Here is a 27,910-nt window from a genome sequence, read left to right as displayed (position 1 = left end):
GTATCTTTTTTCTACATCAACTGAGAATGAGAAACGGCTCCCTAAAATTGTCTTTGGGAGAGTTTCAGTTTCCTTGTTATATACTTTACCCACTGTGCTATTTGTTTTTCATGCTTACTCATCCAGGAATGAAACTGAATCCACTTAGACCCAATATTTGTGTGAATACATGGCATGTGCAATGTGTTCTGGGACCTGCTCAATATGTACCAGGCTATAAGATTTCTGGTTCACAGCTGGAGGGCAGAATGACATGTCCTAGTTCATTATCAGCATCTAATAGGAATGCTGCTGGTGTAGCTTTGTGTATTGAGATAAGATCTTCTCTTCCCCCGCCGCCTCTTCTCCTACGCTCAAAACAGGAACCACAAAAATTTGTCCTCTTTGAGATGCCTTCCTTCCAGGACTCTTCCTCCCTCCCCCCTGTACTTGTTGGGTGTATGTTCCAGGATTTTTACTTATTGGATATATGTTCCAGGATCCGGTGTGCCACTCCCTGTTCTTGTAAGATCCCAATTCACTGTTTTCTAAAGGTTGAGATTTTTCTATGAATATAGAAGGGATGCTCTGCTGGGTTCAAGATGGTTGCATTCAGCAGAAGGGTAGCTGAACAGTTTTCAGGAAGGGACTGAACTATCTGCCTATCTTCTGTGAAGCCAAAGGTTTGGTTTTGTTTTCAGCAATAAATCCTATGTTTGTTAGTAATTGGGATTCACCTTCCAGTGCCGTGGGTCATGTTAGTCCTGACATTTCCCCCCGAGTTTCTGGCTACAGACTGACCGTAGGTCTTGGGTTTTTTTTATATTGTCCAGACCTTTTCTTCTCCCCATGTCTTTTTTTTTTTCTTTTTAAAGATTTTACTTATTTATTTGACAGAGAGAGACACAGCGAGAGAGGGAACACAAGCAGGGGGGAGTGGGAGAGGGAAAAGCAGGCCTCCTGCAGAGCAGGGAGCCTGATGCGGGGCTCAATCCCAGGACCCTGGGATCATGACCTGAGCCGAAGGCAGACGCTTAATGACTGAGCCACCCAGGCGCCCCCTCCCCATGTCTTTATAAATAGTTAAAAATAGGTACTCCTTTCCAGAAATCTAATAAATGTCTTAAGTCCTTTTAAGTTTTAGGAGTGTTTATCATTCTGCACATTTCCCCCATGAATCTTGGCTAACTTCCTCATTTAATCAAGTCCAAGTTTGTGTGAACAACTATCATGTTTCTCTGTTTTACATGATGAACTCTCTATCATTCTTTAGCATTTTGAAGTGCTATCTCAAAAACAAAAAAAACAACCTTTTACAGATGACCAAATATCCTGGGGAAGAACGGTGGCAGTATGTCTCCAAAGATGTGGCATTATCATCTCCGAGTGGCATCTGAATCCAAGACAACGAATGCTTACTGAGGTCCTATGATGTCTCAGGAACTGTACTAGAAAGTAGATATATAGAGTTACATAAGACATGATCTCTTGCATTGGGGAATTCAAGGTCTTCTTCTTACCTCTACCATTGTCATGTGCAGGACTGGTGAGTCTAGCCTTTGGAATTTGGAAGTCACCCACATTGTTTAAAAGTCTTTTGACTTTTACTAGGCTCATACTGAACTAAGTGATACTGATGCTAGCTGATACTGAACTAGGACCCCCGGGTGGCTCAGTCGGTTAAGCATCTGCCTTCAGCTCAGGTCATGATCCCAGGGTCCTGGGATCGAGTCCTGTGTCAGGCTCCTTGCTCAGCTGGGAGCCTGCTTCTCCCTCTCCCTCTGCCTGCTGGTCCCCCTGCTTGTGCGCTCTCCTTCTCTCTGACAAATAAATAAAATCTTTTAAAAATAATAATAATAATAAAATCTAAAAATAAAAATAAAAATCTTTTCACTCATACAAATATGTATTTTTTCCCTTAGGAGTATGTTCTTTATGTCTCTCAGAAAAGTTTTTGACTCTGGAATTATATTTCATTGTTCTCTGGGGGTAATAAGATCAGTGAGGTGCAAGTTTTGAAGAATAATACTAAATAGCACAGAACCTCAGACTGAGGCTTCAGTACAGCTCTCAAGGCATCCTGTAGGAACCTTCTGCTGCATACAATGAAAATCACAAACCCTGCTCCCTCAGGAAAGAGGCCTATCCTAGCCATAAGATTCAAAGCATAGCTATTAAATATTTCATCATCATACATAAGTATGTGTTATACACAGGATTCTTTTCTAATCCAGAAGTGAGACAACAAAGTTAAATTATAATCTTCTTTTGAGAGAAAAGTTTCACACAATTAGCCTTTGAAATGTATTCCTTAAAGTACCACGAAAACATTGTCCCATAAAATACTGTTTCTAAGAAACACACATGTCCCTGCCCTTGATTTTTCTTATCACCACCAATAAAAATAAGAGCTAGGTTGTTCTCTTCATGAACCTCAAAAAAAAAAAAAAGAAGAAGAAGAAATCAGTCTTGACTTTCTCAATCTTGATTGTAACCCCAAGGTTACCAAACAAAGATAAGGATTCAAGGAGAAAAAGATCAACTACCTGCTCAAAATATTTAGCATAGCAATTCTGAGCTTTTGATAAAGACTCAAAATTCCCATGTTTGTCCACTAGATGAAAAAAGGAGTTTTGTTATTAGGAAACCATATTCAAGAGGTAAGGTAGCCCCTCTAACACTTTTCCTGCTCTATTATGAATTATTGGTCTCTTTACCCAGATGTTTGACAAGTTCTTAGCAAAGCTGAGCCCCATCAGATCTGCACTAATTGCCACTGAACCATCACTTAGTAGATTTCTGCTCCCTTTGATGCCATGAGTGGTAGACAATACTTCAGACCACAAATGGGCAGAACATGTTGAATCCAAACTTTTGGGATGACATGATGCTGTCTGCCCCCTTGTAATGATTTCAGATACAACGGAATGACCCTGGCCATGGTAGGAACTCAAGAAATCTTGGTTCATCTTTTATTTTCTTCCATCCAATGGCTCTTGTTAGTTACACACTCAGCAGAATGTCCCGCTGAGCACAGCATCTCCTGCGGCCACTGTCCCCTCTGGCAGAACCACATGTTAGATAGCTAAAGGATTTTTTTTTAACTATATTTTGCCAGGAGCCCAACTTCTATAGCACTAGACTCCATTCAGTTTTCTACCGCCTGTAGAAAAGGAGAGCCCAGTCTTTCTGAAAGGCTTGTTCTCAAACAAGGGAGCATTGGAGGCAACATGTCAAGAAGGTAGCCTGGTAATTGGTGCTCCTTCCAAAGCCAGATGAAAGATGTGTGGTTGGCTCAGATCATCTTCTCTCCCACCTAGGGAGCAAAATCTACCAAGGACACAGCTGACACCAAGATGCCATCAGGGATTTATAACATGTTTAAGAACGAGGCCAGAAATAAGGCCATTATACAACGTCCCCTATTTGATTGCATTAAAGGAGGAATTTCCACTGACATTTTCAGAGACACATAAAATAATTGCCAGCCCTCACAGGAGAATAGGAATGACCTAAGGCTATATTGCATTCATGTCATGTCTTTAGTTAATATGTCTTGTATTATTAGTTTACTTTCAAACAGATGCCCTGACATATTTTTCTAAAGTGGAAACAAGTCATATTATGATCATGGTTCTTAAGAGAATTACCTAAAATGTATTCATTTAATCTCTCAATCATTTTCCAACTGCTGTTGCTTGCACATTATGTGCTGGATATGATGTAAGGCACCAATATAAAAAGGGGACCATTGTCTACCCTCAAGAAACACACAAGTCTGGTGCAGGTGTGATAGAGTCATGGATGGGGTTTAGGGCAGTTATTGAACAAGCAGGGGAGGAGAGTAAGGAGGAGATTCTACAGAGAAAATAGCACACAGAAACTTACAGTGAGTCCCATGTTCCTGAGATTTGGAGCAGTTGCAAGTAGCCTGATGGGCAGAACACACAAGGAAGAAGTAGGAAAGGACAGCAAGTGTAGCTGAGAAAAGTAGGTTGGGTCAGACTGTAAAGAGCAGAATACTGTGCTAAGTGCTATCTTCTGTGATTCATGGGAGTCACAGTTAGTAGAAGACAAAGTCAGATCTCTTGATTCATAGGCATGGTTTTCTCTTTGGGATTACACTCATCCCTCCAAATGCAAATGACCACCACACTGGATTTGACTGAATATCACTGAATGCAAATACATAAATTGCCTATCAGAAGCAATCGGTGAGTTTTCTTATTATTATCTCCATCTAACAAATGAGGAAAGTAAAGTATAAAGAGTTAAGTAACTCTTCCAGGGTCACACAACGAGTTAGGTGATCCCAGCCAATCTGGCTTCAGAGTCTCTAGTCTTAACTATACCACATACCCCCCTTTGATCTAGAGATCTTTATGCATTTGTGGGTTCTACGGATGTGAATGTTGGCAAGTAAAGGCTCCCTTCCAGAATAGATCTGATAACTGGCTATGTTTGAAATGGAAAGGATGAATGGTCTATAACACAGGTCTTGGGATGAAGGAATGAAAGATGCTCCCTACTCATGTCTCCAGATATCTTTTTCTTTACCCTTTCTTGGCTCTTTGAAACCAGGCATCTGGGACTGGACAGCCTCATCCTATTAAGAGCAGTGAAGTACTAGAAGGATGCTATTCTGAGAAGCTACAAATACTGCAATTGTATTCACCACCCAAGACTTTGAAAGTTAAAGCTTGCAAATCTGAGAGATGGATTTTGTGCCTGATTAGTATTGGTTGTTTGGTTTTGTTTAAATATTCATGGAGATTTGGTGATAGACATTGGGGAGGGTATGTGCTATGGTGAGCGCTGTGAATTGTGTAAGACTGTTGAATCACAGACCTGTACCTCTGAAACAAATAATACATTATATGTTAAAAAAAAGAAGAAGAAGAAGAAGGTAGCAGGAAGGGAAAAATGAAGGGGGCGAAATCGGAGGGGGAGACGAACGATGAGAGACTGAGAAACAAACTGAAAGTTCTAGAGGGGAAGGGGGTGGGGGGATGGGTTAGCCTGGTGATGGGTATTAAAGAGGGCACGTACTGAATGGAGCACTGGGTGTTATACGCAAACAATGAATCATGGAACACTACATCAAAAACTAATGATGTAATGTATGGTGATTAACATAATAAAATTTTTTAAACAAGACATTCAAAAAAATATTCATGGAGAGAATGGCAATGAAATTGGAATGTAAGTTGAAGTTAAAGCAGGACAGACAGGCCCTTCAAGTGTTTCTCTTTATGCAATGATATTAATAACATCCAAACAGGCCTTAAGGCTGTCTTCTTACTTTGTACTTACCAAAGGAGTAAGATACCATTTTCCTTGGAAGCTTGAATGTTAAATATACTCCACAATATAATTCAAATATCATGGTTTTAAAGTCACCTACTGTGTTTTGAATATCTATAGCCTTCAATACCTTATTAGAAGTCAATATTTGCTGGAAGTTTAACATCAAAGATCCATTATGTGGGAGGAGGCAGAGTTACTCTGAAACATAGAACCAGTACAATGGACACTGTTACAGCAGGACATATCTAATAACATAAAGAAAAGCTTTCAATTAACTAGTATGGAACTTCCTTGACTTACAGTGGGGTCAGTTGAAAATATTGTAAGTTGAAAATGCATTTAGGACACCTAACCTACCGAACATTATAACTTAGGTTAGTCTACCTTAAACGTGCTCAGAACACTTCCATGAGCTTCCAGTTGGTCCAAATCATCTAACACAAAGCCTATTTTATAATAAAATGTTGACTGTCTCCTGTAGTTTATTGGATACTGTACTGAAAGGGAAAACGGACAGAAGGTTGTAAGGGTACTAGTTAGTCACTCTCGTAATGGCTCTTTGCCCCTGCTCAGCATCACCAGAAAGGCTCTAACCACATATCCCTAGCCCAGGAAAAGATCAAAATTCAAGGTACAATTTCTACTAAATATGCATTGCTTTAGTACCACCTTAAATTGGGAAAATCGTAAGTCAAACCATGGTTAAGTTGGAGACCATCTGCACTATGATACACTGCAACTACAAGGCGAAGTAGTGATCATTTCCCCAGACGTGTTTGAGCAGAGATTGAGTAACTGTTGGAGAGTGGTGCTAAGGTGGAATAAGAGCATGATGTCTGAGGCTGAGCTAGAACGGCCTCCGAAGGTTCCTCCAGCTCTCAAGTGTTATGAAATAATTTGCAAGCACTGGCCTGCACAAAGACCTTAGTATTCCATTTTATCATACACACCCCATTCCATATGGAAAAGGATATTCAGTCCACTTTTTGGAAGTTGTTGTCATCTTCATGTTCATTTTTATATCTCTGAAATTTTAATATATGTTGAGCGTATAGATATTATATATCTCTGTGTTATATTATATATTTATATATTATATACCTATATATTGATATATAGATCTGCGTATCTGTGTGTATATGCATATGGCAAATACCTTTAACAACATTTCATTAATCCTCTGACCATATTTGCAAGGTAGAACATGAGAGGTATTTCTGTGATTATAGCATAGATGAGAAAACAGGGGCCCAGGATCTTCCCACATTCTCCTGCCTCTGATGGTTGTTTGGTAATGGTCCTTTGAATAGAGTCCTTTATTTTATGTGTGGATTTTTTGTTCGGTTTTAATTACAACAAAAACTACTTAAAGGGAGAGGCCATAGGAAATCTGGATAACTTTCTTTCTTTTTTTTTTTTTTTAGTTTATAAGATTTTAATTTCTTTTTAAAAAAATGGACATTAATATTCATTATATATTTACGTCTCAAAACCCCCAACTTAGTGAAAACAAGACATTCAGTAGCACACTAGCAGCAGAAGGTGCTTGTAACTACTAATCATTTTTATAAAGTTATATCTATATAAAAATAAACACTAAAGAGAATAAATAGGCTCAACTAAAGTTAATAAGAAACAAGTATAAATAATACCATATTTTAAACTGGAATCTGTGAAAGTCTTACTACATAAGGATTTTCACTCCAAGCAGACAAAATACATACAAATCTAAAACTTAGAGGATAGCAGGTTAATGGATTTTCTCTTAGTTGAAGCCTATCCAGCCTCAGTAACATTTCTGGATAAAGCATAAAGTTGCTACTGTACATTTTAAAAAGATTGGTCCAGTTGTGTGTGCTCTAATTTTTTTAAAAGACTTCATTTATTTGACAGCCTGCTTCTCCCCTTCCCACTCCCCCTGCTTGTGTGTTCTCTATTTTTAATTGCTCCTCCTCATTTACAGCATTGGCAGCAGCAGCATTATGTGGATGGTCTAGAATGTCTTTGTTAAATCCATCTAAAGACTCCTCCTCTTGATCCTCACCTGTATTAACCTCTTCAGTGGTCTGTGCCCTGGGTGTATTTATTAACAAGTCATTTCCGAGGGACTGACTATTACTCAGTAGCTTTGCCTGCCTTCTTTCCAAGGCCAGTTGTTTATTTCTCTCAATTCTCTGTTGTTGTTCTTCTGTTAGGCTTCTACCTGACTCAGAAGCAAAATACTCACTTTTCAATGAGTTTGTCAAAAAGGGATCTGATTGGGTAGCAGTTACATTGTGGCCATGATTTTCTCCTTCTTCATCATTATTGCTAATAAAATCTTCATGTAAAATAGGCAGGTCAAGTCGAATTCGTTTTAAACAGGTCTGAACTTCCTTTTTACTTCCTAGGTATTCAACTCTGTCAATAAAATCCTCGAATTGCAGTTTAGGGAATAGCCTATGTGCCCAATGCTCCATGTGTCTGATTGGCGTTTTCAAGTCTTCAGCCTCATGACCTTTACCTTTGAATTTTGCCTTATCAAACACATGCCTTAATGCTGGAAGCCCTCTCTCTGAAATTAATCTCTGAGCATCCAGCTTGGGTATATTCCGTTTAACTCTTCTCTTTGGAGGTATAGGAACAGGTGCTCCTCTCCCTGACTCTTCATCAGGTTCAGCTCCTTCACCATTTTCTCTCTGTGGAGAGGCTGGAGGTGGAAAAGGAGGAAAAGTTTCATCTTCTCATAATCTGCTCATAATCTGGTAGGTGAATCAAGCCATTCTCCTGTGACTCCAGCATCTTTTCCTCTCGGGAGCACTTCTGCGGTCACAGCGCTGGATAACTTTCCATGGAGAGATTTTATCTTTTGTTTTGTTACCCTAGAACGCATCGTTCTTGGCCTAAGATTTCCCCTCCTCACACATAGTTAATATTTAAGAAGCACATGTTAAATTGAGTTGCCATGTCAGCACTTTCCCAATCTCAGGTCAGAGCAAAAGGAGTCTATGCACAACTTACATCTGATGAGGCAGCTACAAGTCAAAGCATCCTGACAACAGGGCAAATTTCAAGTAATGTGATGCTCCTAGGATTAACATAGAAATAGCAAGATAAATGTGCATGGGTGACTAAACAAGACTTCCCTCCATAAATCAGCTCCTGTCTGAGTCAAAGGATAAATTTCTCAGAAGCATTTGTAGAACTGAACCCAGCTTTGGTTGCCTTAGGGAGGCTGTGTAAAGCAGAGATAACTGCTAGATTAAAAGGAGAATTGGTTTGTGTTCTTGCTGTGATGTTGAGAGGCAGGGGTGACGGTTTGGGTAGACCCTGCTGGAGAGCCCAAAAAAAGATTCGGAGTCCTCTACTTGGAAATAAGGAGTCAACCTTTTTCTTTTGTTTTTTAAGATTTATTTTATTTTAGAGAGAGAAGGGAGAAAAGGAGAGGGGGAGAATCTTCAAGCAGACTCCCTTGCAGAGCCTGACACGGGCTCAATTCCATGACCCATGAGATCATGACCTGAGCTGAAACCAAGAGTCAGATGCTCAACTGACTGAGCCACCCAGGCACCCCTGAACCCCTTTCCACTTTGGCTTTGGGTAAGAAATCTCACTCAAGGATCAACTACATATTTCTATAAGGTCATGGTTTTGCAAGACACTGGGCCATGTTTTCCCAAGTCAAATGTTTCACTAAGAACTGAGTGTCTTCCTAGAACTGCTAACGTTTCTGAGGCATCTTGGTAGACACTAAATCAAATAAGCCCACTCCCCAGGGCTTGTCTGTGTTCCCAGCCGATACACGCTGTTATTCTCTCTAAAGATTCGTTTGCACTACTCATTAGTCATTCTCCAAGCTTTTAACTTGGGCAAGCACAGATGAGTGTCAGATGCTTTTCTTTTCCTCTGTTGGGATGCCCTCAAAAAGCTGACCTGTGCCAACTAGTGAAAATTCCACCTTTATTTTTCTTGTCCGGCTAAATTATCACTTCTTCCCTTTCATCTTATCCCCTTGCCCCAAAGCAGTGCTTGGTATGCTTATGTAACTCTCATGGATTCTGAAGATGGCCCCAGGAGAGTTAGCAATTGAACTTCTACCTCTGTTTAAGGCAGTTTCTCTGAATCAGAGAAGGTGGATCCAAGTTTTTTGCCACTCTCGTGAGAGAGAACATTCTTCAGCAACATACTTCATTGTCAAAACATGGGACAAGAGGGAGAGAAGGTTTCCAGTAGACGGATTTCTGCTCACTCCTGCACATCGCCTTGCCTTGGCAAAGTACTTCCAGGGATTTATTTTTCATTCCATTCTCATAGACACTCCAGGAAGTATATATTATCAGTCTCATTTTTCAGAGATAAAGAGAGTGAAGCAAGATGGTGAAGTGGCGTACCCATGGCCACCTAGCTGAGAAGCAGCCAAGCCAGGGCTTGGGCACAGTTCTTCTGACACATGCCATATCCAAGTCTCTTTTTTCTCCTTCGTGGCTGCCTTCCCAGTTTCATGGAAAGAATCAAAGCCTGAAAGGATAAATAACAACAAGAGTAAAATTAATGATCGGCTTTTTAGCCTTTTCCACGTGGTAGATACCATACTAATAACTGCAGGGGCATCATTGCTTCCATGCTTTTATAATTTCTGAGGGCCACCGTCACCATCCCCACTGAAGGAAGAAACTGGGTTTCAGATAGCGTAAGTGACTTGCTCAGAGTTACACGGGTCGGTAGAGACAGAATCCATCCCCAGGTATTGAACCATGCAGTTTGCTAGTTCCATAAAGCAAAAATTTGAGGGGAGAAAAAAAAAAGCAGGGCCTTGTGAACAGAGTCCTGAGCAAGAAGGATAAATGATCTGAGTCTGAGTTCTAACTCTGCCTCTTCCTCTGTGTGATCTCCAGTGAATCTGTTGACTCTGTGGACTGCTTGCTTCTTCTTATAAAATGGGGCTGATACTATTGGGCCTGATGTCTCAGAGGAGGATCCAATCAGGCCAGACATGCCTAGAGTCTCTCGAAGCTGGAGAGCACCAGACAAAGAGAAGGTATCATTCTTAGTGTTGGAATTGCGACTATAACCCCAGTGTCCTGACACGTCATAGCACTGCCCAAAAGTCTGGGCTCTTTCCTCCATAGCTGCAGATCAGCTTGGTTAAGAAGAGCTTCATTCTCAAAGTATGTGTCCATAAGAGGATCTCCATTTCCTTGTAGTATGCAAATTTATTGAGTGAGATTAAGCTACCCTCTACAGTGTATTTTTTTAAAAAGATTTTATTTGTTTATTTGAGAGAGAGCGCACAGAGGGAGAGTGAGAGAGAGAAGCAGACTACGCGCTGCGCAGAGACCCCCCCCCATGCAGGACTCTATCCCAGGACCCCGGGATCATGACCTGAGCCAAAAGCAGGCACTTAAACAACTGAGCCACCCAGGCACCCCCAAACAGTATATTTTTGAGCAGTCTCTTCCTGGCCTCTGGGCAAAGCCATTGTCAGTCAACAAAATAGATGGAGTTACTTCCCGGAGGATTTTTATATTCTGAGACTGACTAACAACCTTCTCTTACCCTGGAGCAAGTAGGGCTTTCACAGGAAAGATCCTAGGGCAGCTTGTGGCCAAGGCCAAGACAGAATTGAATTGCTCTTGTGTCCATCATGAGAGTTGCCATTGACCAATTGCCTCCTATGGGACAGGTGCATTAATATATTATTTATCCCGATTGCCCTCTGAAGTATTTTTATCCCATTTCCAAAGGAAGACGGTGAGGTTCTGGGAGAAATATTCCTAGAGCTCCTAAGTTTTGTACTGGTCTTCCTGTCGTGTCATCCATCCCCTGTCATTTCAACAACTAGCCAAGTTTCCAGTTTCCCACCCCTCCTCCGGGGCAACCCTCGTTCCTGCCAGTCATCAGAACCACTCAGGGCTTAGAGGACCATGCTGGCAGGAAAGAAACTGCGTTTTCTGAAACTCACACCCACACTTTGGGTTGGATCTGGGCTAGGACCACTGCCCTCCATCTCTACTTTTTTTTGGGGGGGTGGACGGGAGACTTTATCAAAGCCTTTGTTTTTCTTCTATTCATTCAGTCCTGGGTTTCTATTTAGTTGTGATGACAGATAGACTATTTTTGGAAATTTTGTTGCCTTGGAGTACAAATCTGGAATTTATGGGGATTGAGGAAGCTACAAAATGTAATGGGAATTGATGTATGCCAAATACTAGTTTTCAGTCTCCTTCACAGGTCTACAATCACCTTATTTGGGAATAGCAAGATAAGTTATGTGGTTACTGTATTGCTCCTGTAATAACCAGATTTTATTTAAAGAACTATAAAGGACAAAAGGGGGAGAATACATTTTGGACAACTTGGTTTTTTTTCAATTTTTAAGTTTTGAAGGAAAGTTTTTAGAAAATATTTTAGAAGTTTCCTAAATTTCATTCCCTTTAAGGTAAACTTATAGCTGGAAGAATGATGCCTTAAAAACCTTTCTATCATTACCTGAATCACAGGAAATTGGTGGAAATTTTTACTACTAGTCATATAGAACCGCAAAGTAGATCACAACCCTTCCTTTCAGAAAATAACATTTTCGGGGCACCTGGGTGGCTCAGTCGTTAAGCGTCTGCCTTCGGCTCAGGTCATGGTCCCAGGGTCCTGGAATCGAGCCCCGCATTGGGCTCTCTGCTCCGTGGGAAGCCTGCTTCTCCCTCTCCCACTCCCCCTGCTTGTGTTCCTTCTCTCGCTGTCTCTCTCTCTGTGTCAAATAAATAAATAATATCTTTTTTTAAAAAATCCAAATTCTTAAAAAAAAAGAAAACATTTTCAACCAGATATGTTATCTGCTTCATAGATGTAACCATTTTCACATCTGGGAGATCTTAATCTGAAAATGTCCACAAATTACACAGCCTGGCTAGGGGTGGAGGGGAAGACGGAGATGGGGAGTAAGGGGCTCCACCCTGAATTCTGTCTCTTGGCTGATCCTGCTTTTCTCCTATAGCATCTCTTTATGTTTAAGAAAAACCCAATTGTCTTGTGAACTGTTTGAGCCTCTGTCACCTTTTGGTGAGGTTAGGGGGCTTACAGCGGCATTTCTACTCATTTTCCCTTGTTTTTCCTGCTTCAGCAGAAAAGAAGCCCCGTTCCCTCTGACACTGGAGCTTCCTGCCAAGGGACTGACTCTGCTTTCTCTGTGGCCAGCTCTGGAGAACCAGAAATCCAGCCTGTCAGGGACAGCCAGCTAACATCACAGGCAGAGGACACGTAATTAGCTCGTTTGAACTTCCGCTGTTGTCATTGTGGTGGTGGTTAAGGATCAAAGAGTTCAAGGCAGGGACAGATCAGCTGGCTGCAGGGAAAGTTTCAGGCTTCTTGGCTTCAGTGACTCATTGGACTAACGGGTTACCCGTAGTGAGTGTCTGCCCGAGCTCGCTTAGGACAGCACTATCAGACCTGTGGTAAACACAGTCTCAGTGACTGATTTTAGAACCTAAACCAGGTAGGTGTTAACATGCTTTTTAGTGGTAAAGAAGAGGTGGGGAAGAAGGAGAGAACAAAGACCCAAGTGGTGGAATTTAGTAATAAAAGCAGAGCAGGAAACCAAAAAAATATTTCTTTCGACAACCAGCATATTTTCCTGTTTAGAGAACTGCTGTCCCTGCCTTAACCACAAATAACAAAGAATGAAATAAATCAGGGCACCTGAGTGGTGCAGTGGGTTAAGCAGTCGACTCTTGGTTTCGCCTCAGGTTGTGGTCTCGGGTCATGGGATCGAGCCCCGTGTCCGGTTCCAAGCTCAGTGCGGAATCTGCTTAAGATTCTGTCTCCCTCTCCTTCAGCCCCTCTCCACTGCACTTTCTCTAAATAAATAAATCTTAAAAAAAAAAAAAAAAAAGGAATAACATAGATTAAGATTAAATGGCCAGTTACTCAATAGGGGCAAGGAAATTAGAGTCAGGAATCCCCGCCTTGTCTTTGAGAAAGGTCTGTTCTGTAAAATAGAGAGACTTCTGTAAGCATCCCGCAGAGACACACCTTTTGTCTGATGCCAGGGAAGCCCACAGGGGCTCCATAGAGTCAGGGCATGAATAATAAAGTGGTCTGTTTGGGTACTTCGGCAGGTGTGAGAAGGAAAAGGGAATCCTTCTCCAGGACAAGGTTTTCTCAACCCTCCTGCTCTCAGAGGGGCCCTGAGATTGCTTCAGGAGTATACAATTTGTCAGCATCATTGACAAATTCCTGAAGTGGCTCTGGGCTACCCAGAAAACTGCTGTGTCATTGGGGGACCCGAGGGGGGAGGGGACAAGTTGTTGTTAGAGGAATTGAAGGGCTGGCTAGAGAAACGGTCCCGTGTGCCTGTCCAGTGCAACACCCAGGACTGCTGCACCACTGTCAGGGCGGGGCTCCTCCGCCTGCCAGTCTCGTACTCATGCTCATGCTGTTGCATGCCCAAGGAGCATCCCCAGGGGCTGAGGCAGATCCAAGTTGGCAAATTCAAACGGTAAGGAAGCCCTGAGCCTTGGCTTCTAGTAGCTTTGCTCCAGTCCACAAATTGAGCAAGGATGAGTGCTCAGAGCAGCACTTACTGGTGACAGAGGCTTCCTGAAGGGGGTGGGTCTCAGCCCAGCCCCAGAGTGCTTTCTCAGGGATGATGCCAGGTTAGCACACTGGTCTACCTCCAGCCACCAGCCACATTTACACCCTGTAGATCCTTCTCTCCTGCCTCAGGACTGAATGGCTGGCATGAGAGGACTGGCAGTCGTGCTGGTCGGGAGGGGTAGAAGGAAGCTGAGCTGAGCAGGGGAGACAGGGATACAAACTCAAGGAGAGCTTACTCCTTCACCTGGGCTCTAACCCCATCTTCAGTCCCAGATCTGAGCCAGGAAGGAACCAGCCCCCAGGGAAGCCCAGCGGTTGGGGAAGCAGCCAGAGGGGGAGGGGTTGGCCCTCTGGTTAAGTGGTGTTCAAAGACAGAAAAGAGAAAAGCAAGAAATGATTGTAACTTTAAACACTTCCACTGAGTCTGTGAATCCCTCCAGGTCCTAGAGCGAAGCACACAGGGAGAGCTGGCCTCACCCTCTTCCTTTCCCATGTGTAACTTATTTCTCCTCATGACTAAAGCTCTTGGCAAAATGATTTACCTTGGATAAGAAAAAGTTGGGGGTCAGAGGAAAGTGGTGCCCAAGGACCAGCACATCCTTGCCCCCCGAGACCCATTCCCTTGGAGAGGTCTTGATTGGTCTCCACTCCTCCAAAGACTGGAGGGTCTTTGCCAGGGGCTTTGGGCTGCTGCCTAGGCTCCCGGGCAGGAGCTCCGTGCCCCTCCCTGCCCTGCCCGTGCAGCAGTCCTCATGCCTTAGCTCGGGGTGTGAGGAACGTCATTTCGACAGAAGCAGTCTTCTTGAGGAGACAAACCCTGCTAGCTGAGGTTTGTTCTGCTTTTGCTCATGGAGGTCCCAGCCTACCCTCTGCCCTTTATTCACATTCCTTCTAACCCCCTGGCAGATAGTATTACTCTCTGCCATGAAAGACTCCTTCACCTTCGCGCCAAGACCAGACCACTGTCACATTTCAGAATGTGATTTCATAAGAAACTCCAACTAGGGGAGTCATTGCCAACCTCCTCAAAGGAACAAGAGGACTTCTCTTCTCCTAACTGCCACTGCAGTGGTTTCCTTTGGTGGCCAGAGCCCTGGGTAGTCGGAACACATCGAGCATCTATGTGTTTACTATGCCCTGAGCATCTTCTCAGGCTGGGGGAGGCAGTAGAAGAGAAAACTGTGGCTTTCATACCGCCACTTCCACACCCAGCCTTCCTCAGCCTCATAATCCTTAATGCAAACAGAGGAGGAGGGGCTAGGATGTTCCAGAAGAAAAACGTTGGCACAATCAGTTCGAAAGAGATTATCCTGAAGCTATGGCTCCAATTTTATACAGCCATTTATTCACCTAGCCTTTATTGATCACCTACTATGCGCCAGGGTTCTAGAGCTACAGGGTGGATGACAGACGGTACTAATGTAAAACCTGGGGAGTTGACTCTAGGGTGGACCCTCATGGCCAGTGAGGATTCTGTGCTTGGGGCAGATGTCCCTTGGCCCCAACTAGCTTCTACTGTGGGGGACTTCCCCCCTTGCTGGCTTGGTCCTGGAGGGAGGAAGTGATAAGTTATGAAGAGCAAGGGTGCAAGGAGGTGCTTCTCCTCAGGGGAGTCAGGCTTTGGAGAATTCTTTCAAGGGTTTCAGCTAGCTTTAAGTAACCCAAAATGTGCTTGCCCCTATATGAGCCCCCTTTCTCCATGTGTGTGTCCCGTTTCTGAGCAGGCAGACAGCATGTGAGTGAAAACCTTAAGAAAGTAGGCTGTTCGCTCACTCTTATTGCCTTTTTTCTATTTAATTTCCTCTCTTCACTTCCTTTCCTTTTATCCTGCAATACTCTTGGCACCTCCCCAAGAGCTTAGTGGCTCTTCCCTGCCTACAGGATTGAATTCAGACTTCTCAGCTTGCCCTTCCATGGCATGCAGACTCAGTTTAGGACTGTTGAATATGGTATCAGAATGAACCATTCTCTTGGTCTTTTTCAGTACCTGTATTTCACAGGTGTCGATGGGCTGCTTTTTCTGGGAACTTGAGGATTAGTATTTTTCCTTCAAAATCAACTTTACTTTTTGCTTAGAGACTGTTAAAGACAAAGGTCTTCTCCCCAGCCAAACCCATAGACACAGGTGAGCAAACCTTCCCCTGACCCCATGCTCTGACACTTGGAACAAGCTGAAACAAAGTGTGCCCTCATGTTTTTCAGCAACGGGTTTTCTTGCCTGCCCTATCCCCGTAACTGAACAATGATTACAATCCTCTGTACTTTAATATGTAGATAAATTATTAACAGTGGGTTGTACCTTTTCCCAGGTTGTAAAAGGATGACTGGTTAGAGTCCCAACGTTCTCCTTGTCTGTGTAGGAAATGTAGGGGAGGATGTCATCTCAGATCACTTGTCTCTAAGACTCATAACAAAGATGTGGCAGGCTCCAGCCAGGAGTGTGAGTGAGGTGACAGACAGCAGGAATGTCACAGGTGAACCTTGGTGACTTTCACCTTTCTTTGTCAATTTTGATCCTTTTTTTCCATCCATCTTCCTCTTCTGGGATTGGGAATGGGCAGGGGGCAGGGAGTATGACTAGGATATCAATGGTTGTACAAAGGTCTTAGGGAAAGGTCTGTGTTTTGATGCGAAATGGGCAAGGACACTCTGTGTTAACATGAAGACCAACATGAAGGCCCACTGTAGAACCCAAGTTTTCCAGGAGGAAAGTGTGGACAGCCAGTGGAAAGGCCAGCATGATAATATACTGGCATGATCACATGACAGACCAGTCTGTCGTACGGGAGCAGGAAGGGGCAAACTGGGGTGGGAGGGTAAGGGACTAAAAGATGCTGGAGTCAAGGATGCATTGCCTTGATGTGGAGTTGGAAACATCTCCAGATTTGGCGGGAAGGCAGAGAGACAGAGAGAGGCCAGCCAGTGAACTGTGTAGAACCACTAGATCCCATGGATACCAGGTTCAAGTTGGGGTGATTGGGCTGAGGTGTTTTGTTTTGTTTCTTTTGACAGCTGTCATTTTTTAGAACAGCCTTAAGTTTACAGAAAAATTGCAAAGAAAATACAGAGGGTTCCAGGGTCTCCCAGTCTTCCCTACCCACAAATTCTTCTATTATTAACATCTTGCATTAGTGTGCTACATTTATTACAATGATGAACCAGTATGGATACATTAGTATTAACTCAAGTCTGTAGTTTACATTAGGGTTCACTCTTTGTGTTGTACAGTTCTGTGGGTTTTGACCAATGCCTAATGTCAGGTATCCACCATTACAGTGTTTCACTGTCCTAAAATCCCAGCTCCCCCAATCCTCCTTTCTCCCAAACCTTTGGCAGCCACTGATCTTTCTACTGTCTATTTTTTGCCTTTTCCACGATGTCATATAACCAGAATCATATAGAATGTAGCCTTTTCAGATCACCTTCTTTCACTTAGCAAATATGCATTTAAGTTTCCTCCACATCTTTTCATGGCTTGATAGGTCATTTCTTTTCAGTGCTGAGTAATATCTCATTGTATGGATGTGCCACAGTTTGTTTATCCATTCAAGCAGACTTTTCAGTGAGTTAAAAGGCAGAAGCAAAGGGCACCTGGGTGGCTCAGGTGGTTAAGCATCTGCCTTCAGCTCAGGTCATGATCCCAAGGTCCTGGGATCGAGACCTGCATCAGGCTCCCTGCTCAATGGGGAGTCTGCTTCTCCCTCTCCCTCTGCCCCTCCCCACCACCACCACCACCACCACCACACCCCCCGCCGGCCGCCCCTGGCTTATGCTCTTTTGCTCTCCCGCATGCATGCACTCTCTCTCTCAAATAAATAAATAAAATATTTTAAAAAAGAAGAAGAAGAAAGAAGCAAAAGGTTTGGAGAAGTGGAATAACAAATTTTGAGTGCAGAGGCCTGAACCAGCCTAAGGCAAGGTTCCTGAGACCAGTATTCAGTGGGAGAGACCAGTGCCTCACTGACTCCCACCAGGCCTTCCCTGCTTTTATAGACAAGAAGTTTTACAGAAACTTCATAAGGGCAGGAACCATGCCAGCCTCATCCTGAGAGCCCAACACATGGCAGATATCCAATAAATAATTGTTGAGCCATCTAAACTTCCAGAATCTTTTTAAAGAGCAAGTTTGCCCAGTCACCAGAAGGCCTGAAGCTCCTGAGGCTGGCCTGTCATCTCAGGCAGGTCTCAGCTGCCTGCTTGGCTGAGCCCCTCTGTGCCACGGGGTAGGGCAAAGGTTGCCTGGGACGTTCACCTTCTGCCCTGGGAATGCATCTCTCTTGCCACCATCTTCACCTGCCTTGTGAGATGTTCTGTAGACATAAGCACAGCCAACTATAGGGAGGCAGGAGAACCAAGGGAGATAACAGGCCAACCTAATATACCAGGTAAAAAAAGCATTCTCGTCATAGGATTGGAATCCAGCTCTCTGTGCACTCATTCTTTCAACCGAATCACATGGCAGTAGAATTAGCCACACAACTTCTGTAGAACAGAGAGAACAAGCAGGGTGATTCAGGTGGTAAGAAATAGCTATGAGAGCAAGATGAGCCATGCCTTCTTGGCAAAGATGCTCCCATGCGGGAGGAAAGTCTGCCACAATAGTTACCGTCCATGGGTGGGAATGGATGGAGCCCGGCCAGGGGAGTGCAATTTGATATGAGGGGTTGCTCTCCAGGGGAGCTGGTAAGTCGGGTCAAAAATTGCAGGACAAATAGAAATGCGCCAGTCACAAATCACTAGCTCAGTGGCGCCCCCTGGGCAAAAGAGCATTATCATTCAGACCTGGTGTGTGGGTGCAAAGTCATTGCTTAAAATCTGGTCCTCTCCTAGGGCGTGACATTGGTGTTCCGTGGTACGCATATCACTTTCTCTCGGTGTAATGAAAAGGGCATATGAGCCCAGGAAGACGCTGAGGGTATTTGGCTTGGGATCTCTTCCTATTCTACCCATGTGGGTGCTCCTGTGTCTTACACAGTGACCACAACCAGTGGGGAGCTCTTGAGAAGTTCTTATCTACGAAAAAGAATGCAGTAGCTACTTGGCCCAAAGGCTGTCCTGAACAGTGGGGCTCCTCCGGAGACACACATTGACTCCTTGTCCCCACTGTTACATAACTAGAGGAGGCAGAGTTAGTGTGGACAGTTCATTAGACAGAGGGCAGAGGTAGAAACATTAGGTGGAGTGAGGAACGGCTGCCTTCCCACCTTGAAACACCAAAATGGCCTATCCTTGAAGAAGGAGGACATATCTGTGAGGTGGATGGCTCAGTGTTGGTTCTGTATGTCCCTAGAGGGGCAGCAAAAGTAGCCCAGACATCTCCACGTAACCAGAAACACAGGCAGAGGAGAGTCAAGCTCACATCGCAGCAGAGGGTCAGTCTTGGGGAGAGCGGGCCTCTCCCAATGCAACGGCATCTGGCCCCTTCTGCTGCACCTGGCTGGTGTCCGGGGCATTGCTTGCACCTGCGGACCCCAACCCCAGAACTACGACAAAGTTTTCCATATCCAAAATGTCTATGAGGAAGATAGTGTCTGTGCCTCACCGAAATCTGTTTTCTTGGGGCATCTGCTATTTTGGTGCTTCCCAGCACAGAATTTTCATCTTAATTTCTTGCTCATTTGCTTTTGTCTTCACGTGGAGGGCCTGCCTGTGGAAATCCAGGGTACAGTCCACCATTTGGCAATAGTGGTGAAGAGACGGTGTGAGCCTCGGTTACTCTGCCCTGGGAATATGCATTGCTACGACACAGTCTTCCTCTTCTCTCCTCCCATTCCTGCTCTTCTTCCCTGGCTTTGCAGAACACTCTTTAGACTTAGCTCCTTCCATCTTGGACTATGCCCTTCCTTCCCAACCATCCTGTTTGTTAGCCACAGACATTGGAGCCCATTTAAATCTCCACCCATAACCAAGATAAAACCTAAGCATGGGGCTCAGAGTCCCTCGGAAATTGGGAGATGGGGAAGAGAGGAGGTCACAGAGCTGAGAATGGCATGCAGAGGTGGGCACCGGCTCTTTTGCAAGGGCCATTAAAAAACATTTACGACAGAGCCCAGAGCCCCGTGCTTACTGTTTAACAAAATTATAGGTCACTCACTTACTCATGTAGTCTCTCAGCAAATGCTGACTGAGCACCAGTTATATAACAGGGTGAGCCTTGAACATGAAGATATCTGATCTATAGTCCTTGTCCCCAAGAAGCTTGTGAGTGACACAGACGCCTGGACCCATAACGGTAATAACGAGTGTAATGAAGTCTGTGGTCCTGAAAGACGCCGTGGCAGTGGTTCTGTGTGAGGAAGCTGGGAGCCCATCTAGGCTGATCTGGCAAGAATCATAAGGACTTGACACCTGAACGGAGTCTTGAAGGTAAGGTTGAGAAGAGGAGGGCACTGGATAGCATGTTCCCTGCAGGAGCCAATGCAGGGGCAAAGGTGCCGAGCAAGCAGGGAGGTCATTGGGATTAAAGTGGCTGGAAGCCTGAGTGTGCGACCCAGGGAGGGTGAGACCAGAGAAGGCAGAGCCGGCTCAGGAGGGACCCTGAGGTCTTTGCATGGGAGGATGGTGGACCGGAGAGGAGTGGAAGCAGATTCATACTTCAGAAGGAAAGCCTGACTGAAATGTGGAGAACAGTTTAGAGGGGACAAGACATTAGACACAGAGAACACATCGGAGGCTGTTACAATAAAATTGGCTGGAAATGATAACCTCGGAAGCCTTCGTCCACACCTGTCCACCTTAGGCTTCCTGTCGGAGGGGAAGGCGAGCCGGAGCAAAGGGCTTGCAGGAAACTCATTCATTCGTCTCATCATCTTGGTGCTGCTGGCAACTGTAATGCCTTCGTTTTACAGTCACCACCACGTCCAGTCACCTTCGCATGAACACTCCCCTCGTGCAAGCTAGCCTCCAGAACTGGGGGACAACAGATGCCTGGGGTTTGAGCCGCTCAGTTTGCGGTCATTTGCTGGGGCAGCTGCCACACCCAGGCCGTCTCACAATCCCCTATGGAGGATACGAGGTGTAGGGAGTAAGGGCTCCTTGGAGTGAAAAAGACACACACCCTCTACAACTCGAGTCCAGGTTACACTCCAGCGTGGATGCTGGGCAGCCCAGCCAGCGTGACAGTGTCGCGCCGTGGAAGAGCTGCGAGGCCAGGTTTGATGCTCAAGACACCAGCACAGCCCTGTAGAAATACAAGGCACTAATGTGCCTGGGAAAACTTTCTCCTGCTCCCAGTATTTTGAACAGAAACAGATGCAGCCAAATATCATCCCAACTTTCGTCCTCCCCCACCAGCCTCTCATGACAAGGAATCAACGGGCTACTCTTAGACCAACAGACATGTGGTAGGAACAGAAGACAGCTGCTCTCGCTCCTTGATAAGCCTCCACCTTTCGTTCCCAGCAGTGTGTATGTATAAATTTCACCAGTGTCACTGCTCCTGTGAGGAGCCCCAGAGTTAATTATTAACAACCAAACAAATTCATAGTGAGCGCAGATTCGGTCTTGTTGCAAGGCTTGAGCATTTTCGCGAAGCACATTTCCATGAGGACTTTGCCCCCATTGGATTCCTTGTCAGGGTGCGCAGGACAGAGAGACAGACAAATATCAGGTCTCTAATTTCAGCCAGAACACAACCCAGCCTGAAACCTCAGAGAACTCACTTGGAAGGTTTTCCTAGGAAAGTGGACTTGCCAATTTGACATCTCAACCAAATAGGTGTTTGGGAGGGAATAAAAATCACATTTCCTTAGAAGGAACTGGGGTCATCTGGTCTGACTTGGGGATTATTTAGAGAGAACATCGTTCATTGTACCAAAGAACTCTAAATGATGATAAACTGTCAGGAGAATTTGACTCATTGCCTATGTACACCCACCGTGAAATGAACACATTTTGGAATTTAGGTTGGAAGAAAGGTGGGAATTCATTTTGTTCCTTCTCAGTGTATGGATGAGGCTTCTGTAATTAATGGATAGCCCATGTCAAGAGAGCAAGACTAATGTCTCCTAGGTCAGTTTGCTTCCTGCCCAAGGAAATCTGAAATCCTGGGATGCTTCAGAGTGCCCTCTAATAGATGTTTCTCTAATGTCCTTCAAATAGTTCCCTAAATTTTTTTATGCAAAATAAAACTTTCCTTTATTGCTATAATACAGAGGTGGACCTTGGCCTGAATCGTGCCAAAATCTCAACACTCTAAACGGATAGTAACCCCACATTTGTTTAGCATTTGTGATACATGTAACACTAGGGTAAACTAGTGATACATGTAAACTAGTGAAACATGTGATACATGTAAACACTAGGAAGTCAGGTGACTTACCTCTTAGATGCGTCATGGATACTACATTATTTGGAAGGTTGACTAAATGCATGCAAAGTGCTTAGAACTCCACTGCAGCCTCAGTGTGTCCCTGCTTTGGCCAAGTACAACCACGCCCTGTGAGAAAGGGAAGGAGGTAGGGCGCAGGCAGAGTTGACCTTATCAGTAAACACAATAGGTGGGCACCCATGTGCTGCAGGGGTCCCCATGCCCACGTCTAATTCATTCTAGTTCACCGAGTTCTCACTGTTTTATAATCTTAAAAGTTAAAGGGTGCCTCAATTAAAGGCAAATACTCTTCTGAGGGATATCATTTTAATCAGCCAACCATTATCAGGAATTGTTTTACATCTTCCCAGGAACCTAAAAGAGCAACAGTCTTACAGGTACAGGCACAAGAAAGAGGCCAATCTTCTGATGAGAGAGAATTCATACCATTGGTGGAGATGGTCATTTGACATCTAGACTGATCCACTCAAAAGTGACTTTTTCTGTAAGAATAGATTCAGGTTTTAGTGGGTTGCCTGCTTGCAGGTAGAACAAATAGTTTGAAAACTCTGATGCCCTGAGGGAATGAGTTGGCAGAGGAAGATAGTGGAGGGGCGCCTGGGTGGCTCAGTCGGTTAAGCGTCTGCCTTCGGCTCAGGTCGTGATCCCGGGGTCCTAGGATCGAGCCCCATGCAGGGCTTCCCTGCTCAGCGGGGAGCCTGCTTCTCCCTCTCCCTCTGCCCCTCCTCCCTGCTCATGCTCTCTCTCTCTCTCTCTCGCTCTCTCTCAAATAAATAAATAAAATTTTAAAAAAAGAAGATGGTGGAGTGCTTCAAATACCGTGCCTACTTTGTTTTTCCCAGAAACGTATCCATCCATATCCCTGAGGTTTCGACATTCCACTCAGTTCTGGGCTCTCTATCTAAAAGAAAATGATCACATACCCACACGTGTGTCTACAGCTGACCACAGTGCAGTACCAGGATTCCGTTCGAACTCTATGGCCTCTCTCCATGTGTGAAGTAAAGAGGAAAAGCACATGGACCCTAAGGGGACCCCATTTCCTGTATCTTAGAGACCCTTGGCCTTGATTAAATTAAATTAAACAGATGGAATGGGATCCTTAGGAGAGAGACTCAGGAACTGGGATCAGGCCACACTTTCTGGATGTGAAAGGCATACCATGGGCCTACCAGCTTCATTGGAGAACCCAAGGATTAAGGCCAGAACACGTCAAGAATCCTGTGTTCAATTCTATGATGTACCTTTGACAAGGGGCATTGGCAACTTACAGTTTGTCCAGTGGATGGCGACAAGGAAACAGATTGATGACACTCACATAGAAATGTGACAGTTGGGATGTTGTTTCCCAGAGGAATATGGTGGCTGTCTATTCTTTAAAGGATTGTCATATGGAAGAGGGAGAAGAAGTATTCTTCTTTGCTCCAAATGATAGAAGTAGGGCTAGGAGAAAAGGTTATAGGATGGCCAAGTTTTTCTAGAAATTAGAGTTGTCTAGAGTGAAGAAGCATTGTGCAGGTTGATGCCTTGCCTGGTGTTTGATGTGTTGGTTCAGTAGTGGGGGCATGTGGGGGTGGGGGCAGAGGGGACACCAGTCAGAGAGGTTGAAGAGGAAATGCCTTCCCTTGGGCAGGAGACTGGACTAGTTGCTGCTAACTGCAAAAATGATTTTTTAAGTGGATGAACAATAAAGTGGGTGTGTGGTCTCTGTATTCCACAAATTTTAATTTCCCACATCAACTATTTCATGCACAGAAAACCTGAGAAACAGGGAAACTAAGAAGGTTGCAAGGTATTTTTAAAATACCCGGGATCACAAATGGCAGGTGCACAGTGTGGTTGTGGAGGCCAAGCCCACAGGGGTTCAGATCCTGCCTCTGCCCTCATTATGCTCCATGATCTTGAATGGATTATTGAACTTAGATATGCCTTCACTTTTGTGGCTGTAAGGTGGAAATAACACCTGACTTCTGTTGTTATGAGTCAGTTACTCCACCTAAAACTTTAGAACTCTGTCTGGCACATAGTGAGCACTCAATTAATGTTAATGACTGTGGTCACAGAAGGAGAAATCATCATGATTTCTTAAGTCCATAAGAGAATTTAAACAGCATGGCATTGCTTTCAACAAAAAGCATACATGTTCAGGAGTGACTGATTCTGTAAATGGAGTGAATGACAGCTAGTCCCATGAAGCAATAGAAAAATAGAGCCTGGTGATTTTTTTTGGAAGGGGGGGGGTAGTGAATCCCAAAGAGAATGGAAGGGTAGCCGAGTTCCTAGGATTTCCCTGGACTGTTTCCTTGGACTGTGTTCTGGCTTCTTGGTTCCCCAAGAGAAATAAAAGTCAAAGCCTCATCCAGATTACTCATCTGCCCCAGTGTTGACAGTGCAGTAACCTCTGGTTGACAACTTAATTATCTCTACCCTGAACTTTTTTGCTTATCGTAAAAGCACCTGTATGACCAGGGGAAAGAGGAGAAAAAGACACAAGAGGGCTTAGTTTCTCATCTTGATAATTGCCTGAGAGGGCTCACTGGGGGTCTAGGAGCCCTTCATCCCAACTTTGGTCCTTTGAATTTCCCAGATTCTAATCACTTTGCTAAGCTGGCAGCTAATGAAAAGAAGGGAGAAAGATTTTGAATGTCCCTCTCAGGACATATTATGCATCTCTTGAGATTCTCCCTTCTTATTTGTTCAAATGAAATAGATCACTGGGGAAACAGCAAAAGTCTCCTGCTGTTGAGAAAAATGTTTTCCAGTGCTGGGAGTTACACCACTTTGGTTCTATGTGAAATAAGGCAGCTCTGTCCTAACACTACATGATCGATTGCGTATGATGGGATGAGCTTATTCTTCATGCTCCCAATAAATACAGCGAAACCACAGACAACTCCGGTTGGTCTCTTCGGAAACTGTATGGTGCCAAGAACAGGAATTTAAATTGGTTCCTTTCTCCTTGGGTTGTTTATAAAACCAAGATTATTAAAAAATACTAAGAGCTATTATGCTTCATTAGTGTGCTCTGGGGCATGATTCAGTGCTTGGGTAATATGTGCTAATCATCCACTAATCATGCCCATCTTCTAGGACTCTTCCACCTGGTACGTTCATGCGTCCCCTGAGATTTTGAGTAGGGATGAAACAGTGGCTAGAATCAAGTGTGAGATGAAAATTATTTCTCCTGATTGCCTTGTTCTTTATTATTTCTTCCTCTTTTTTGTATTTTTTATGACACTAGCCATAAAATCTATCTGCATGGAGATCTGTCCATTACACAGAACATTACATAACCTCATTTAGAGAGGGAAATTATTTCTGGCAACAGTATCCCTTAACTTGAAGAGGCACTGTTTGGCCAACTAACAATGGGATGAAGAGTCAGGCATAGTCAGTGCGCCGGTTTCTCTAGGTCAACAATTATAAGCTATTCTTTATTTGACCTAGCATATATGTTGATGGTGGTTAAACACAGCAAAACTTTCTTCACAAAGGTTTCATTTGTCCGAAGGGTTTTACCCACTGATCTGCAAAGAATGCCCACAAAACCCCTTTGTATGAGAATATGGGCTGCAGGTTAGGTTCTCCCAGGTAGAAAATACGTCTTCAAAAAATCCAGTGGCTCATGGTAGAACAGGGGTCAGATGTAGGGTAATACATTCCAAGTCCACTGTTAGCCATGTGCAATAACTTGTCAACTCTACCTAACAACAGTTGAAGACCTTAAAACTGCTATTGGACTCCATGGAAGATCTCCAGAAAGCAGAAGGTGAAGAAACATTTAAATGTGTGTGGACAGAGGAAGAGAGCAACGTGGACAACTCCTACCTTCTATTTGCATGCACAGAGCCTGAGTAATTGTCCCTGGTCTCCTTCCCTCCTAAGAGCCTTTCTGTTTAAGAAGGTTTTAGGATCTATTCCCCTTAATCATAAAAAAGGAACTCACCAGGTTGGAAAATTTTAGCCTCCACTTTATTCCTTACTTCACAAAGAATTGCACTTAATCTGTAAATGGGTTTGATGTTAGAGAATTGGATGCTGCAAATTGGTATTATTAAACTTAATAAGAGAGGGGAAGGACTCTTTTAGAAGAATAATATAGTCTGAGGGGGATCTCTCACTTATTAGGCATCTGCCCAGAGATGTTTCTGAACTTAACAGTTACATTAAATAATTCAAAATTACTATAAGTGCACAGCACTTTCCTCCCACGATCTTACTGAAATTAAGGGTGCCAAATCATTCTCTCATTATTACTTCCCAGTGGAAAGGTATGGCTCCTCCTGCTAGTAGGCTAACTAGACTCTAATGCCTGACTAAGTAATGTACAGCAAAGCCAGGATTAGTAAGCATGACTTTGACTGACTTTAGCCAGTCAAGAAGATCACCCTTGGTTACATAAATAGAATGACCAGTGGAATTCTTATGTAAATATTATTAGCTGGTTTTGGACATTCAACAACATATCCCTGTAAAAATATTAGGACACATTTTCATCCCTATGAAGCCTCAAGAATTGGACATTTTAGGACTTAACTGAATGTGTTGCTCATTACTTTTGTCCAAGGACATACTAACCAATGATGTATTTTTAAATACCTACTATATACCACTTCCAGTCTTGAATTGAGGAGATAGGAGATACTTATCTTCAGAAAGAAATTCACTAACTATACAGAACCATATGCAATAAATGTCAAAATGAGAAGCATAGAGAGGTGCTGTATGAAATTACTGTGTGACCCTCCCAGGCTAATGTAGGCACTCGGTAAGCACTTACAATGGTAGATAGTTCTTTATCTGCTCACTTGCCTATTATTGTCCCACTGTGCTGGACTAGAAGCTTCATGAGGGCAGGGCCCATAGCTCAGCTATTATACCACCCGTCTTACCTGGCCTGTAACTAGCAATCAGTAAAAGATCATAGCATGGAGGAAGCTACATAGAGAAATTAGGGCAAAGGATGGGCAAAACTTGAACAGATACGGATGTTTAAAGGCTGAATGAACAGATAAGCCAAGACAGGAAGCAAGGATTAGCATGGCAAATATATCCTTTCACTGTCTCAGCAAACATTTGCAGACCCCTCCGCATCTGCTAGATACTGTGTGGGCAGTATAGGTACAAAGGTGAAGAAACATCATTCCCATGGGCCGAGAAGAGATTTTCAGACCAAACTGGATAACGTGAGGTGGGAGAGGGCTGGCTGCAATTAGGAGTGGTCGGGATTGGTGAGCTGTGAAGAATAGAATACGTTTGGTGTGAAACACTGTGGGACCTTCGTCTTGACGATAATGAAAACCAGCAAAAAAATTTAAATTAGGGAAGGTTAAAAAGTCATTGGAAAGGTCCCAAAAGTTACTATGCATCATTGTTAGGAGAAGGTTTGTTACGATGGAAACTTTAGTTGCAACACTAAGAACTCAATACTTTAAGAAAAGTGAGATATATATTCACATGGGCAGAAGTTTCCAGGGCTGGGTAATATTTGTATTTTTATTGTTTAATTTTTACCTAATGGGTATGTTAATATTATTAACAGTGTTTTGTAATTTTTTTCATAAATATAACTTATTTCCTTAAATATCACATTTCCTAAAAAGCTTCGGTGCATTGTTAAAATGTGGTTTTAGTATATTCATAGACAAAAATCTTTTCTAGCAAACTGCACTTTCATTTTATAATATACTTCAATGGGATAATGGGACTTGTTCATACTAAGTTCAT

General features: G+C 43.7%; 1 pseudogene; it reads right to left on the bottom strand.

The window, feature by feature from the left end:
• Nucleotides 1-7,062: 7,062 nt before the first annotated feature.
• LOC118006372 lies at nucleotides 7,063-8,067 on the bottom strand (annotated as a pseudogene).
• Between the last annotated feature and the right edge of the window lie 19,843 nt (nucleotides 8,068-27,910).

Source organism: Mirounga leonina, unplaced genomic scaffold, assembly GCF_011800145.1.
Source record: "Mirounga leonina isolate KUSES-001 unplaced genomic scaffold, KU_Mleo_1.0 Mir_96, whole genome shotgun sequence".
NCBI classification, from domain to species: Eukaryota; Metazoa; Chordata; class Mammalia; order Carnivora; family Phocidae; genus Mirounga; species Mirounga leonina.
The sequence above is the reverse complement of the archived record's forward strand: the minus strand, read 5'-3'. Positions and strand labels throughout refer to the sequence as shown.